At 41.0% G+C, this 17,732-nt stretch overlaps 1 protein-coding gene across 3 annotated transcripts in view; it reads left to right on the plus strand.

Moving 5' to 3' along the window:
* LOC120529737 (alanine aminotransferase 2-like) overlaps window positions 1-17,732 on the plus strand; it is a 90,626-nt gene that overhangs the window by 24,257 nt on the left and 48,637 nt on the right. The window lies entirely within an intron of this gene.

A 17,732-nucleotide genomic window follows, 5' to 3' on the forward strand; every position in this document is an offset into this window, starting at 1 on the left:
GCAGCATTCATTCCTTACATGCATCTATGAAGAAAATTTGTCTGAGGGTCATTATTGGATGGAGGTTCATTAGCAGCCAGCAACCATGCTGGCTGCCTCTTAGAACAGGTGATCCTCCTGAAGCTAAGCATGTTCAGGCTCGGCCAGTACTTGAATGGGAGATCATCTAAGGAAATGCTTGGGTTACTATTGGAAGTGGTATTGGTGAAACCAGCAGGGGGCACTTACCCTGTGGGCTGTGTGTGGATGCCAAGGCCCCAGTGCAGTGATGAAAACCACTGGGCTGTAAAAAGTGGCAACGTCCTTCAGATGAGACATAAAACTGAGGTCCTGAATACCTGAAATCTTAAAAAATATATATATCCCTGGGCATTGTTCATAAAAGAATAGATTGTACCCTGATGTCCTGGCTACATTGGTCACTCCAGCCACCTGTTATCTCTAATTGGCTATCTCTCTCACCCCTTCACCTCCTAATAGCTAAAGTGTGGTGAGCGTACTGGCACAAGAATGGCTGCTGTTGCATCATCTAAGTGGATACCACACATTGGTGGTGGTTGAAGTGGATTGCCACTGTCTGTTAAAGCACTTTTGAATATTTTAGAAAAGCACTATATAAATGTAATTAGCTATTAATATTTTAGTATTCTGTAGTGTAGCACCATCTCATTTCTTTTTTTTTATGGGAGGTCAGTTGTAGTGCCTGCACAAATTATGGAGGGCAGGCTTAACTTCTGCCTACATTTCCAAAATTTTAAGCGTAGAGGATGGCACATGTGGGACTTTTCAAAGAATATGAACATCTCAAACTCCTTATGCACATCCCTGTGAAGCCTCTAAGGTAACAGCAATATCACTGAAGAGTGAGTGATTATTGAGGTACATCAACAGATTTAGTTATTCCTGTCAGACGATTGTGATACCCGCTTATAAAACCCCACCAAGAGTACAGACACAATTACTAGAAATTTAGGATTAAGAATAAAGTTCTCATTCAGGCCAGAACACCTTTACATGCCAGCCATTCCAAAATGTTGTTGCCAATTTGGTGCATGGACTAAACCGGTTTGAGCACCCAAAATTATGTTAAAATTTTCAGCTGGGATAGGCTCCACCTCCATGGGCGGAGTTTAAGGAGTGGCCAAAGTAGCCTGTCCCCAGCAACAAATGCATTATGTTCCTAAAATAGGCCTTAAGAGAAGGATATCTAGATATCTATTTCCTCATATTTTATTTAGACTGCAGATAATGTAAATATGTATATGATCGAAGAATATGGTAGTGCTTCTGCCTCATATTAAGGAGTTGGGTGTTGCTCTCTGCGTGGATCTTTGCATGCGAGTCCATGAGGGTTTGTTTCAGTTTCCTTCCACAGATCAAAGACACGCAGGTTAGGTGAACTGCTGATTCTAATTTGGTGTGTGTGTGTGTGTGTGTGTGTTCATCCCATGATGGACTGATACTCTGTCCAGGGGTTGTTGCTGCCTGTGCCCATTGCTTGTTGTGATAGGCTTCAGCTTCCCATTGCCCTGGATAAACTGGTTTAGAAGGCAGATGGATCAGTAAATACTATAATCTATCCCTTCCAAAGCAACACTCTCTTGCACGTCACCAATTCTTACAACAGTGTGGTCGATGGAATGATTGCAGGTCGTAAATTGAAATGTTGAGGCACTAAGCCAGTCGTCCCTTTTTAATCAAATGACTGTTATATACAAAATATGCTCTCCAAAACGAATGGAAAAATAGGGTTCCACTGTCGACTAACAAAGAAATCCTTAGTGGCAATAGGAAGGAAGTCCATCTTCTGGTATGCTCACGCATCAATTCCTGGATATATAGCTGAAGGGACCGGAAGGGGTAGGACAATTGCCCTCTCTGGGGTCTTCTCAGCACTGTGCAGGGAACTGAAGAGGTTAAGGTTGGCACCATTGCCCCCTCTTGGTCCCTGGTGGTAGTACATACCTCACAAGAGCCTGGAGGATGATCCATTGACGTGCATGTGTGAAATCGGACAGAAAAATATTCTGTACAATTTTAATTATAGATTTATTGTGTTTCCAATTTATACAGTATTTTCACCAAACTATCACTCAAAAGACTCATCCATGTTACAAAATATTAAAAAAAAAAAAAAAGTGACTCTTTGATGAAACAAATAAATAATGGAAAAATGCTCCAACTTTCAAATTAGTTGACTAAGTTCAGGAATGGATCCAAATGTTGTGTTATGTGTACATTTTATAACTTGTTAAAGTACAAAAGTGCTTATTTTGCCGCAATTCTAATACATAGACTAACAATTATCTTTTGTTTGAACATCGTTCATGGTATTAGTGTACATTTTTGTAATTTAGAAGTTTTAAATGTGTTAATATAAGGGAGACTTACTTCATATTGTACGTGTAGATCATGAACATTAGATGTGATGTAAATATGTATTAGTACAGCTAAGACTCTAAAAAGTGTGGTGTAATGGTTAAAGTTTTGGACTTTAGACTTCAAACTCTGAGGCTGTGAGATCAAATCCCGCTACTGACGCTGTGTGACTATGAGCAAGTCACTTCACCTGCCTGTGCTGCAATTGAAGAAGAAAAAATTAAAAGAAATGAAAGACGCTGTACCTCAAATGTTGTAAGCCACCTTGAATAATAACAAATGTGATTATTTTTTATGGTTCATCTGGCTCCCCCAAGCCTAAAAGTCAAACTCTTCCCATATCCACCACCCTACAACCTCACTGTAAATTTGATTGAACAGGTTTGTGCACGTATAGTCTCACTGAGCCAGACGTATAATGTACAGTATATACATCTGGAGACAATTAGGAGAGAATTTTGCTTAAAATTGGGTGGGGACAATTAAACTCTCTGACTGTCACATATCTAAACCAATCCAATGCTTCATGAAGGTGACGCTTAAAATAGGGGACGGGGATTTTGAACTGCAAAAAGCATTGTTGCTCTTGTTAATCTGATCCGACAGAGAGAAAGCTTCTGATTCTGAGCCAAAATCTCCTAAAAAGATCCTATCCTGTTAGAGATACAAATGTGTGCTGCATGTGCAACCTTTCTGTAACATCAGATTATACATTAGCATTCAAAGACATCAATGGACAAGTGGAAAATGTGAATGATATGTTGTCGCAGGGGCCGTGTGCGCTGTCTGTTGTTCAGTTATGATGGACAGTAGCTTCAGTGTCGATGTAAGATTGAAAGAATTTCTAACTGTGATCTTGAAAATATGAATTTCAAAATACTGTATGCATTCAAAGTAAACAGTGTGTCACACCCCATCAAAAGGACTGCCATTAAGAGAACTGATAATGAAGAGCCACCGGAGAGGTAGATTTTAGTACTCAAAACACCTGAATCAACAAATCTGCCTAACAACACCAGTAAAGTACAGAGGAGGCTGCACAGCGTCCACCTTCTGGCTACACGTCTAAACAAATAAGTTACATTACTGTCTAATTGAAAATGCAAACATGCCATTCCAGAATATAGCTACAGCGCTTTATCTCGTAGTATATCCATTGACTACAATGCTTATCTAAACTCTGTTTGCTGTTGTTATGCCATATAGTGATGCAATAGTAAAAATGACAGAAAGATATCAAAGTAGACAGAAGCACTTCTTAAACTTGTGGGGCCAGGTAGCTGCAGTGGTCTATGTGTGTCTGTCTGTCTGTCTCTTCTGTTTCAGCGCTCATTACAACATACAAATTAATCATTAAGCTTCAGTTACCTTGTGCTGCTGAGTTCTCAAGCAATTTTAGCTTTTTATTTTCTCTCAGTGTCGGGTCTTTTGTTTAGTTTCATTGGCTTTCTCCCTGAAACCCCAACCAATTAAAGTGCACAGACTGGAGGAATTGGGGGCGGTCATTTCAGGAAGAAGCCCAGTGGGCGGAGCCTTTTGAGCTGCCAGTTTCTCCACTGTTCACTACAAACTTTTTAACAGGTTGCCCCCAGATGTGTATTCTCGCTTGTGAATCACATCTGACCCCGTGAGACCAGTGAATGTGTGGTTATGGTAATCGGGCCACTGGGATAGGCACCCACCTGCCTTACAACCAACCATGACTCCGAATTTTATTAGGCAGGTTTGGAAAAGTTATGTTAAATTAAATTTACATAACCATCCACAGAAGGACGGCATGCCGGTGGTATGGTAGCGCTGCTGCCTCGTAGTTAGGAGACCCGAGTTCACTTCCCGGGTCCTCCCTGTGTGGAGTCTGCATGTTCTCCCCGTGTCTCCGGGTGCTCCGGTTTCCTCCCACAGTCCAAAGACATGCAGATTAGGTGCATTGGCGATCCTAAATTGTCCCTAGTGTGTGCTTGGTGTGTGAGTTTGTGTGCCCTGCGGTGGGCTGGTACCCTGCCCGGGGTTTGTTTCCTACCTTGTGCCCTGTGTTGGCTGGGATTGACTACAGCAGACCCCCATGACCCTGTAGTTAGGATATAGCGGGTTGGATAATGAATGGTTGGATGGATGGATAAGGAGATAGAGGAGATAGGCAAATGAATATAATGCAACTCAAAAATGGTGAATAATAATGAGATGAAAAACAGTGAGTTGAATTTTATTATGAAAATAGTTATGAGGGTGTTTAAACAATGCAGTCATGGGCATAACCCAAACCACCTTAGCTAGTGCCTCATACAAGAAGCAGCTCTCATCACCCTCTCATGATGAATCTTTACTGCCAAGACTTACAGTGATGTGAAAAACTATTTGCCCCCTTCCTGATTTCTTATTCTTTTGCAAAAATCCAAACCTACATGGCCCTGTGTGAAACCTAATAACTGGTTGGGCCACCCTTAGCAGCAATAACTGCAATCAAGCGTTTGCGATAACTTGCAGTGAGTCTTTTACAGCGCTCTGGCGGAATTCTGGCCCACTCATCTTTGCAGAATTGTTGTAATTCAGCTTTATTTGAGGGTTTTCTAGCAAGAACTGCCTTTTTAAGGTCATGCCATAGCATCTCAATTGGATTCAGGTCAGGACTTTGACTAGGCCACTCCAAAGTCTTCATTTTGTTTTTCTTCAGCCATTCAGAGGTGGATTTGCTGGTGTGTTTTGGGTCATTGTCCTGTTGCAGCACCCAAGATCGCTTCAGCTTGAGTTGACGAACAGATGGCCGGACATTCTCCTTCAGGATTTTTTGGTAGACAGTAGAATTCATGGTTCCATCTATCACAGCAAGCCTTCCAGGTCCTGAAGCAGCAAAACAACCCCAGACCATCACACTACCACCACCATATTTACTGTTGGTATGATGTTCTTTTTCTGAAATGCTGTGTTCCTTTTACGCCAGATGTAACGGGACATTTGCCTTCCAAAAGTTCAACTTTTGTCTCATCAGTCCACAAGGTATTTTCCCAAAAGTCTTGGCAATCATTGAGATGTTTCTTAGCAAAATTGAGACGAGCCCTAATGTTCGTTTTGCTTAACAGTGGTTTGCGCCTTGGAAATCTGCCATGCAGGCCGTTTTGCCCAGTCTCTTTCTTATGGTGGAGTCGTGAACACTGACCTTAATTGAGACAAGTGAGGCCTGCAGTTCTTTAGACGTTGTCCTGGGATCTTTTGTGACCACTCGGATGAGTCGTCTCTGCGCTCTTGGGGTAATTTTGGTTGGCCGGCCACTCCTGGGAAGGTTCACCACTGTTCCATGTTTTTGCCATTTCTGGATAATGGCTCTCACTGTGGTTCACTGGAGTCCCAAAGCTTTAGAAATGGCTTTATAACCTTTACCAAACTGATAGATCTCAATTACTTCTGTTCTCATTTGTTCCTGAATTTCTTTGGATCTTGGCATGATGTCTAGCTTTTGAGGTGCTTTTGGTCTACTTCTCTGTGTCAGGCAGCTCCTATTTAAGTGATTTCTTGATTGAAACAGGTGTGGCAGTAATCAGGCCCTGGGGGTGGCTACGGAAATTGAACTCAGGTGTGATACACCACAGTTAGGTTATTTTTGAACAAGGGGGCAATTACTTTTCACACAGGGCCATGTAGGTTTGGATTTTTTTCTCCCTAAATAATAAAACCATCATTTAAAAACTGCATTTTGTGTTTACTTGTGTTATATTTGACTAATGGTTAAATGTGTTTGATGATCAGAAACATTTTGTGTGACAAACATGCAAAAGAATAAGAAATCAGGAAGGGGGCAAATAGTTTTTCACACCACTGTATGTGATTGTTGGTGACCCATGAATGAAATCACAAATCTCGCCTTTCCCAATGTTTTGCTGCCCAGAGAGACATGTTTGCTAGCTAAAGTGTCTGACTATAAAACCCCACCTCTGCCACCAACTACCTGGACCCCAGTAAGATTTCCTCTTTGCCCTCACTCTTAATGGCAGGGTGATTCCTGCTTTGTATTCCCTACTGCTGGCAGAGGCTTTAGATTTCAAAGATAATGTCATGTTATAAAGGGGGTCCAGAGGCTGGGAACTTCTCTGCCAGTTTGCTTATTTAGTTAGCTTAACCAGTTTTACATTATACACAGTCATCCAGCCCTTATTTTATTTAACACCTTTCACAATGCAAATCGTCTCAAGGCACTTGACAAAGCAAAGAAGTGTACAATACAAAATAAAATGCAAGGTCCATTTTTCTGTTTTTTTTAGATGTCGCAAGAAGCTACAACTAAACCCAGCATAAATGAGCATGAAAGTGGCACCAGTTCAGTGCAGTGCACATTCACATGTACAGTGGATTAAGAAAGAATTCAGACCCCTTCACTTTCTACACACTTGATTGTGTTGTAGATTTCATTTTAAATGGATACATTAATAAGGTGCCATAGAAATGCAGTATACTTGAATTGTTATTGTGCGTCTACCAGTGGGGTGCTTGTAGGTTAACTGAATTTCCCAGGATCACACCGTGCGTCAACAGAGGACTTTTAACTCTATGACTTAATATAGTGTCTTTCATCATCGAATGTCATGTTAAGGCAGAAGTTCCCAAACTTTTTTAATTTGTGATCCCATCTTGATATCGGAGCTTTTTCACACCCCCAGTTGTTTGAAACATTGATGTTCACTTCCTATTCAATATAATGTATAATGTTTTTTTTTTTCTTTTCTTAAATATGCAGCCCCATTAGCATATCTGGTGACTCCAAGCAGGCCCGAACCTAGGAAATTCTGGGCCCCAGGCAGCTGACAGAGTTCGGGCCCCTTTCGTGTTTCGAATATGTGCGTATATTTTAAAAAGCCACTTAAAGGGCAGGCCCCTATCTACTGTAGCTCGGGCCCCTGACAAGTGTCATGGTTGTCTCCCCCCTAGGTGCGGACCTGCTCCAAGGTTGACACATTCTGTTTTAAAGAGACATTCAAGTACAGTATAGCTGTGTGTTTTATATCTATGTGGCATGGACAAGTAAATTGAATTTCCCAGGATCACACAATAAGTCAGCAGAGGACTTATGATTTAAAATAGTGCCATCCAGCCATGCAAGCAGGTCCTCCAACTTATAGGGAAAGCTTGGGGGTTGGTGGCAGGATTGGCACTCCAGCCACCATAAAAAAAAAAAAAAATTAATAAACCCTCGCATTGTTCCAGTGCCAACCTTTCATCATTGAATCCTATGTTAAGGTGATATACAGGTAAAATAAATTGCTATTGTGTTTCTGCCACCAGATTACTGGCAGTTTACGTGTGAGACAGTGAATGAGTGGTGGAGATGGAAGTGACAGCTTTATAATTTTATGAAGTGACTTTCTAGAATGACCACTACCACAGGGCACTTTTCAGGTACAGTACAATTGTTCCTGTATTTCTGCCACTTGCTTACTGGCATGTCAAACCATGAGTGAGTGTTGAGGGTACAGCTGGTGACCCTGTGACGTAATGTAGTGTCTTTTAGTATTCAACACCATTCTACATTTACTTTATAGTTGTTTCTGCCATTGGCTAGCTAGCAGGTTTCTTGACAGGGTCACACAGCCAGTGAGTGGTGGGGACTGACCTGGTCACCTGCTGGTTTTTCTAACATTCTCCCACTACACCTCACCCCCTGTTCTTTATGTATAATCCTGTCGTTGGACCTGTCATTTTCTTAAATACATAGGTACAAGGTGGTACTTAAAGGAATAATCTCCTGGTCTGAACTGCCTGCTTTCACGTGGTGATTACTGTATATTATCTCCATATGCCATTTCTGATATGGAGATATGCAAATAAAATAACTGACTGACTGACCTGCCCTTGAGTCAACAAGTGCATTTTTTATCAACTCTGCCCTGCATTGTCCTGAGTTTCGCAAAAATCCTACACTTTCACTTTGTTGCTGACATCACGTTATTGAGCAATAAAGTATACAGCCAAGCGAAACTTGCTGACCTGCCGCATAGCCGATCACACGGCATTCTTTCAGAGGTTTTTCCATCCATCCATCCATTTTCTAACCTGGTGAATCCGAATACAGGGTCACGGGGGTCTGCTGGAGCCAATCCCAGCCAACACAGGGCACAAGGCAGGAACCAATCCTGGGCAGGGTGCCAACCCACCACAGTTCAGAGGTTTTTGTTTTTTTAAAAAAGAAAAAAATGTTTTCTATGTCTTCATATTTAGAATATCCAACCATACATTTCAAGATGACAGATCTTTTAGAATAGAGTAACTGTTTGGGTAAATGATCCATTTCAATTTAATCACGGGTCATTTTCATTTGTTGTTTATATACGTTAAAAGCTTCACTTTGCTGATGATTAATTTCTATTTCGAATCGATTAAGTTGAAATCCGATACCAAACAGTTATAACAGAAAACTTGATTTACTTAAATGTAAAAAAAATAAAAAGAATTGTAAGCCAAAAAGTTTCCACAAAACTACATATTTGTTAGTACAGTGGCACAGTGACTTGACGTCAATTCCCGGCCTGTCTGTAGATTAATACCAAGAGTCAATGCCATTACACCTTGTACTGCATGGCGAGAGCAGGCAGGTTATCTAAGCTCAGTGCATTACGCAATTCCTGCATACGCAGAAGGCAGAGTCCTCAGAACTTTTACAATGTCTAAAATCGGCTATCAATAATTAAAAGTTTATAAGACAAATAAGGTCACCTATTCCTGTGACCTCACACTTCTCTTAATTTGGCATAATATGCTGGATACAGATTGGCATTTCATCCAAGCCTTAGTCCCACTTGTCAGATTCCAGGTCTGCACTACTTGATTACGGATATAGAGAATGGAAGGACAGAAGGATGCTATGGCAGTGACTTGTTTTAATGGAGTTTGGCTTATGGGCTGTGACATGCAGTGAGCTCACAGTGGCATTGATTGTGTTTCTCACGTGATCTACAGAACATAGAGGTTGTTGCTGTGCTTTAAAGGTTTTAGGTCTATTCCAGCCGACACTTCCTGACAGCGCTGGAATCTCTGCTTCATTATCTCTTGCTGCTTATGCTTGATGACACCAATTCGATCAGAGCGGGCCCCATTTTTGATGTTCACGTTCAGTAAGATGAATGCGGTGGCAGCGTCAGGGTGGGAAGTTGGTGCAGCTACACTTTGCCCTTTTGTAAATGTGCAAGTCACGGCCGCCTATCTTGAGACTGTTGAATTGTGATAGCGTAGCGCCTTGGTGCTCTTGTATCTGTAGCCTACTCGTTTATGGCAGTGTTAGCAGAGACCACGTTCCTCTCAGTGAGCCAGGCTCCTCACACATGGCTCTGAGACTTAAGCCATTTATTTCAGTAGCCTGGCTGGGTAGGACTGTATTGCTCATATTGTTTTCCTCTGTCTTCTGTGGCTCTAATCCTGTGTCCTGTTTGAACTGAAATGTTGGACTTTCCGAGTTTGGGTAAATGATCCATTTCAATTTAATAATGATTAATTTTTATTTGTTGTTTATATACGTTAAAAGCTTCACTTTGCTAACAATTAATTTCTATTTTGAAGCAATTAAGTTGAAATCAGATACCAAACAGTTATAACAGAAAACATCCATCCATCCATCCATTATCCAACCCGCTATATCCTATCTACAGAGTCACGGGGGGTCTGCTGGAGCCAATCCCAGCCAACAGAGGGAGCAGGCAGGAAACAAACCCCAGGTGGGGCGCCAGCCCACCGCAGGGTGCACACACACACACACACACACACACCAAGCGCATACACAGGGAGAACATGCAAACTCCATGTAGGGGCGAACTTGGGTCTCCTAACTGCGAGGCAGCAGTGCTACCCACTGTGCCACCGTGCCGCCCCAAAAGAAAATATGATGTACTTTTAAATGTAAAAAAATAAAAATAATTGTGAGCCAAAACGCTTCGATGAAACTACATATTTGTTAGTATTAAGAAGTTTCACCTGGAATGCACACTAGATAGATAGATACTTTATTAATCCCAAGGGGATATTCACATACTCCAGCAGCAGCATACTGATAACAATATTTAATTAAAGAGTGATTAAAATGCAGGTATAACAGACAATAACTTTTTATAATGTTAACGTTTACCCCCCTCCGAGTGGAATTGAAGAGTCGCATAGTGTGGGGTCTCCTCAGTCTGTCAGTGGAGCAGGATGGTGACAAAAGTCTGTCACTGAAGCTGCTGCTCTGTCTAGAGATGATCCTGTTCAGTGGATTCTCCATGATTGACAGGAGTCCTGCTCAGCGCCCATCGCTCTGCCACGGTTGTCAAACTGTCCAGCTCCGTGCCTACAATAGAGCCTGCTTTCCTCACCAGTTTGTCCAGGCTGATAGAACATCTGCAACATCTTATTGCAGATGTTGAAGGACACCAGTCTTCTAAGGAAGTATAGTCGGCTCTGTCCTGTCCTTTGCCAGTCCAGTCCAATTTATCATCCAGCTGCACTCCCAGGACTCTCTGTACACAGTCGCCTCTGATAATCATGAGGTCCAGGAGGGGCCTGGGTCTCCTAAAATCCACCACCAGCTCCTTGTTTTTTCTGGTGTTCGGTTGTAAGTGGTTTGAGTCGCAGTTGTAGTCCTAGTTGGATTTCCTACTCTGAAAGTCAGGAGAGCCTCAAAATCCCTGACCTTAAAATTCAAGATGGCTGCACCACACATAAACAGAAGTGAAAGCTGTAGCATTATACGATTTATTTGCATTTCGGTCTAATTTTGTCACACTAAATCTTTTATACACACACAACTTCTTTCTGTGGATGTGTTGCTACGGTGTTCAGAGACACAAAATACTGTGCAATGTGGTGTTCGATAGTTGTCTGCATACCAAAACAAAGGTTTTCCTGGAGATTTCCATGTTAATTTTCTGAATATTTTACTAGAACATGGTCAACTTGGGTGTGACAACATTCCCAGCTCCGACATCTGACTTCCAAGGTAAATGGAACGTAGCGTAAGTGGCCCACATTTGAAGAGCCCTTGTTTTCATGTCACTGGATTCTACCAACAACCTTCCAGGTCTATTTATCTTCCTACTTCATCATTTTTCCATACTCACAAGTCTATTTGTGTGAATATTCTACCTAGTGTTTTATTTCTTTAATCTAATACTGCAAACCCATTGCATCCCATGCCTACACTCTGCTGGCCCTGGGAGACCTCAGACCGAGCTGGATGTAAGTTGTGAAGCAACTTGAGAGTAAATCAATACCCAGCCCACTTCTTCCAGGTTTGTTGCCAGAACATTCTCTGTTGCTCCAAAACGAAACATTTGCAAGCTTCCAACGACACACAAGCACACTGACTGCAATCTTTACCATGTGGGATGAAACCAAAGTGCCTGAAGGAAAAACCATGCAAACAATTGATAAATCAGCACACCACAACTGGATACAGAATTTGAACCCAGGGTGCTAGATATGTGGAGAGGTGGTATAATCCACTGCATCACCATGCTTCCTGAAATAAATAGAAAGTGTAAATTGAGGAAATATGGAGCCCCACTAGATAACACATGTCAGAATCTTGTACAGGCCTTTCAGAACTATACACCAATGAAGTAAATGGATGGATGGTTGGATGAACTGTAGGCCTGACATTGATGCCTTTTTGACACATCAACGATTGATATAGGAGAAAGTAGGGTGAAATGACACCTTTTATTGGCTAACTAAATAGATTACAAATGCAAGCTTTCGGGGTCTGACGAAGGGGCCTTAGCTGCCTCGAAAGCTTGTAATCTATTTAGTTAGCCGATAAAAGGTGTCATTTCACCCTACTTTCTCCTGTATCAATCTATGGCTAACACAGTACAACACTCTACTGCTTCATGAATGATTGGGCAGCAACCATTCTGGAAAAAATGTTCTTACTTTGTCATTATGGAGTTTTTGAATTGAGATTGATGGGCAAAAATGGTAGATTTGTCTATAAAAAAATTAAACCTACACCACGATAAAGTGTGCAGAAAGTGAAGGGGTCTGAAGACTTTTTGAATCCACTGTAATCCCATATAACAGTAGAAAGGAATGAATCTGTAGTAAGAATTAGACACTCCGCATTATCCAACTGCGAGTGCATAATAGCCTTCACCCCTTTGTGCGTGTGTTGCAAGCCAACATTAGTCATGTCTCACTAGCCGGGAAGCTTCTATTTTCTATTTTGGCAGCATATTTTTGAGGAATGGGCTGTCCACTGCATGACCATGACGCATTTGGTTAGTTTGCTGGCCTGTGGAGAATCACTTACCAGAGTTTTCTGTTGGCTCAGGGCTTCTCTTGTTGTTGGCTGAATCTGCCTTTTGCATATCATTGCCCTTGTTCATTGTGGTGTCTGTTTTAAGTGAGCAATGTGGTTGCTTATGCTACTAGAGTAAGGTAACTCAGTCATGCAGCGCATGTATAAAGTTTTTCATTTTGTCATGTGAATCTACATAAAATTAAAAGAAGTTCGATACATTGCTTTGAAAGTATGCCTAAATGATGTGACCAAAAAATCGGTAGGAGAGGGATAATGGATGTAAATTACAGGACACATTATGTTACGTCGGGCGGCATGGTGGCGCAGTGGTAGCGCTGCTGCCTCGCAGTTAGGAGACCGGGGTTCGCTTCCCGGGTCCTCCCTGCGTGGAGTTTGCATGTTCTCCCGTGTCTCGTGGGTTTCCTCCGGGTGCTCCGGTTTCCTCCCACAATCCAAAGACATGCAGGTTAGGTGGATTGGCGATTCTAAATTGGCCCTAGTGTGTGCTTGGTGTGTTTGTGTGTGTCCTGCGGTGGGTTGGCACCCTGCCCAGGATTGGTTCCTGCCTTGTGCCCTGTGTTGGCTGGGATTGGCTCCAGCAGACCCCCGTGACCCTGTATTCGGATTCAGCGGGTTAGAAAATGGATGGATGGATGGATTATGTTACGTCACCCCTAGTTATATTAACTTCTATTAAGAAATTTGAGAAAGTCCATCGATTTTGCTTAATTAGTGTGGTGAATAACGTTGACACAACAACTGAAAAGAGTTGGGGAATAGCCCCGTATATTGCTTGGATGCAATACATTGGTCAAAGTAAATGAAAATAAACTCAAATATTCGACAAACGATGATGGTGAAATGGTGGCTTTTATACATGAGAAAAATGGCTGCAGGAAATGATCAAATGAGAAGTGACGTCATCAGTGAGGGACCGGAAGTGACGTCATCATCAGGAGCTGGAAGTGGTGTCATCTCCAGGAGCCGGAAGTGATATTGCAGATGAAGAAGTGTTTGATGTCTCAATCTCAGAGTTATTGTTTATTGAATGAATAGTTGTATTACTTTTCTTCTTTGGTTCTATGACGTCAGAGAGAGAGGCATTAGTACCTTGAAACAAACCCCCATCCGTTATTATATCGCTCACCTTAGGACTTGTTGACTGCTTCCGAAGCGCACGTGTGTGACATTAGCTAATAGCTAATCTGTCCCAGTATCTCATCTAGAAACTTAAAGGCTGTCAAGGTTTCTGCTTCAACTCCATGGCTTGATAGTTTATTCCATACTCCCACAACTGTTTGAATGAAAAAGCGCTTTCTGGCTTCAGTCCCCTTAATTTCTGCTGCCGTCCTCAAGTATGTAATTCACCATTAAACTGAAAGAATTCTGCTGGATCTACTTTGTCAATGCCTTTGAGGATTTTGAAGACCTAGATTAGGTCTGCACACAGTCTCCTGTAATAAACTGAATGGAAAACCGTAAACACAAAGTACAAATTCTAATGTAATTTTAACAACTCGATGCTTTGAGAATTTTTTGATGAAAAGGAGTGCCAATCAATTATTGAATATTGATATTTTATGGTGTACTTAATGAACTGTATAAATTGAGTAAACATGGAGATTCCTACCAGCTATTTGGAAAAAAACAATGAAGTAAATAGATGTACTGTAAGCTGGTCAAGTGCCTAGGAGTAGAGAGGTATTATTGCAGAGATGGAAACTGGCATCAGGTTACGTGTAACAGACCTGAAGACCCAAACATAACTGAGGTTGAAAAACTGAAAGACAAAAGACTGTATTGTCAAAACTGAAAGTTTTAACGAAAGTCGAAGGTGCTTTGCAAAGAGTCCACATACTACTGTAGTACTATTGTAGATCAAGGGTTCTTAAAATTTTTAATCCGGGACCCAAATAAGAAAATCGATAAGGATTATTATAGTAATGACAGTCTATTCATGCATACTTTTTGTATGAATATTACTAAAACAGATAAATGGAAAGTAAACATATTATTAATAAAACAATAATTATCATTTAAAACAAGAAATCGATTCCTGAGGCGTATCACTATCAGTATAAATGCTTGGTGCAAGCTTTAGTAAAGCTGAGGGACATAAACTCTAGGATGTGACGATTGCTGAAGGGCAGTATGAATGGTCGCCTACCTAACTTTGCCACCTGACTCCTGGCACTGGATAAGGAATAAAGTAATCAAAAATAATTAATGTGTCTTTTTTTAAATAATGCTTTTCAAAATAGCTCCACCATTAACAATGAATTCTTATGAATAAATTCACAAATTGTTACATCTGTTCTGGTTTTCATTTAATTCAATAAACTGAGCGCAAAAAGTTGAGTCATGTAGGCAAATTATTCCTAAACATGTGTGCAATATGTGTCTTTTATATGGGTAATATGATAAATCTTGAAGGACTGGTTGGGCAGTCCAGTTTGAAATGTTTAAGTGCTGCTGACTGATGTTGTCCTCCACACTATCAATAGATTGAGATTCACTTAATGGCTTTAATAATTGTATTAAGAGAAGGAATTTGCCCCCTCGGTTGCACAATAAACTTTATAGGAAATCTTCTTTGCACCTCTGTTACACAGAAAGAGGTCTGATCAGTTGTACATTGCCATTGAAACTCTGTTTAGGATAAAATATGGCCACTGCACTACATACATCTCCAGCACACAGACTAACCCCCACAACACTCCAAAAATCGTCACATCCTTGTGCCTCCCCAATTCTTTTTGCTTTAACATTTCAGACTAGCTCTGTGGTCCCTTCATTTTACAAGCTTCTCTGTGTCATTATCTCCTCTCTCTAATTTTGTTACACATGTCTTTGCTCGTCAGTCATCTCAGTTTGACTGTTCCACAGGTTGGTGTCATGGGTAATATTAACTCTGTCTTAGTACCACAGAAACGAAAGCTGTTAGTGACGCATCAATGGCACTGTTGATAGCATACGCCTTAAATCGCATGCTACTGCAATAAATCACAGACTAAATAGAGAGCAGTATATCTCACAATTCACAATTGGACAAACTTGTCTAATTTTAGTACACAATCATGTGGCGATCCATTTAAAGCATGTCCAAATCCAAAATAATCTTTGCATCTCTGCAAAGAAACTATGTTTAAGACACAAACCGTTTCTGAAATACTGCACTATATCATCAACTAATGTGCAAAAAGTTTGCTTTTGCACTTATTCACAGTCTTGGATACTACACTGTTTCCATGGTCTCTTCTGAAAGACGTCAAGAAATGCAACTTCGAGGGAAGATGTTCCTAGCACTCAATCACTGCATCCTAATAATGAGGCCGCAAAATGGCTTACCAAAAACAAAATATGAAGTAAAAAAAAATGAAACTTATTCTAAACTTATTCTGGGAAGAAAACATGAATGTACAAGGGTGTACCCAAAAATAACCGGTATTTAAAAAAAAATGTTTTAGTAATTTTTACTTACTGAAACTTTAGTCTCTTTTAAAGTACTCTCCATGTGAATAAATGCACTTGTCCCAATGGGTTTCCTACTGGTGGAAACATTTTTAGAATTGCTGAAAAGGAACGTTGTCCATTGCTTGCAGTGATTTTTCGTTCATTTCCTCCACGGTACAAAAACGCTTTTCTTTGAGTTCTTTTTTTCATATGCAAGAACAAGAAAAAGTCACACGGAGCAAAGATCAGGCGAGTAGGGAAGGTGGCAAAAACTTCAAGACACACAAGTCAATTCAGAAATCTCTTCAATTGTCCGATGACGATCTTCATAAATTGCATTGCAAACTTTTTCAAAATTTTCTAATGACATTTCCCCTTGTTTGAAACGCAAAAACCACTTGTAGACCTGTGTTTTACTTAAAGCTTCCTCTTTAAAAGCAGTTTCAGTAGCCGTTTTCCCTAAGAAAAAACCAAATCGAATGTGGACTCTCTGTTCTTTATGATCACCCATCACAAAAATCACAGAACACATTTAATAAGCACCAAGAAAAACCGACATGGAATGCCATACAAACAATACAGAGCCACGCCACTTGGCAGACTGCTACAGAATACAGCAAGTATGCTACACCTAGCAACGAAATTCTCAACTAAGTCGAAATTGCGCACCAGGTACAAATTCCGGTTATTTTTGGGTACCATCTTGTATATTAGAATCTCTGACTCTTGGAATCTCAAACACTTACTCTGGAGTCTGAATAAACTCCTATCGAGTCATGATAAAATCTCATAACGTATCACGACAGCATTGTTGTCAAGGTGTATTTCAGAAAATTAAAGTAGAATAGCAAAAGAGACCATATGGGTATTCAGCACTGATTTGAATATTAGGATTCATGAGCCTTAAAGCAGAGGAGGGTTCTGGAGAGTTAAATTTCTAAACCTAGTTGAGTGTTGTGAATCAGGTAGACCCAAAGCACCACCCACCTCCCTGTCCAGTTCTGTCCACTGCTTTCGCTGGTAGAACTTCTGTGGTTGCTGAGAAGCTGATTTTTGTCACACATGTGAAAAAGTTCCATTATCACAATGTGAAACTATTAATTGAAGCTGACACTCCCGATTTAACACTTAGTGTGGTTTGCCCAAGATTAAGCTTAGTTCATTTTTGGTAATGTTTGTTTGAATTAAGCCTTGTGGTAAGCTCATCCTTCCATTTATCATCAAACCCCTTCAGCTTATTGGTCACTGTGGTGGAGGCTAGCGCAGTAGCATCAGGTAAGGTAGGGGTGCTGGACCATTGCAGAGCATAGTCATGCCCTCATCCCTGCCCATTCAGGGAGTTTGGTGTTGATAGGCTTTCCTCGTATATCCAAATATATTAACTATGTATGGATGGGGAGAACATGCAAAGAGTGCTGAGATCCTAAATTTGGAATCTGGAGCTTTGAAACACATGTGCTGCTCTGATCAGTTACAGTATATGAAACCAGTCTGCAATATTCACAGAGAAATCTGGAAATAATTTGCTTTTTATGTTCAAGGAGCCCACCTGGTGCGAGCAAGCAGCCTGTGTTGGTGCCTCTGCCATTTTAGCAGCTGTTCTGTCCTTGTGAGTGAAATGAATGGAGTTAAGTGGACAGCTGCTAAG

The sequence above is a fragment of the Polypterus senegalus genome, chromosome 5, assembly GCF_016835505.1.
Source record: "Polypterus senegalus isolate Bchr_013 chromosome 5, ASM1683550v1, whole genome shotgun sequence".
Taxonomy (NCBI): Eukaryota; Metazoa; Chordata; class Cladistia; order Polypteriformes; family Polypteridae; genus Polypterus; species Polypterus senegalus.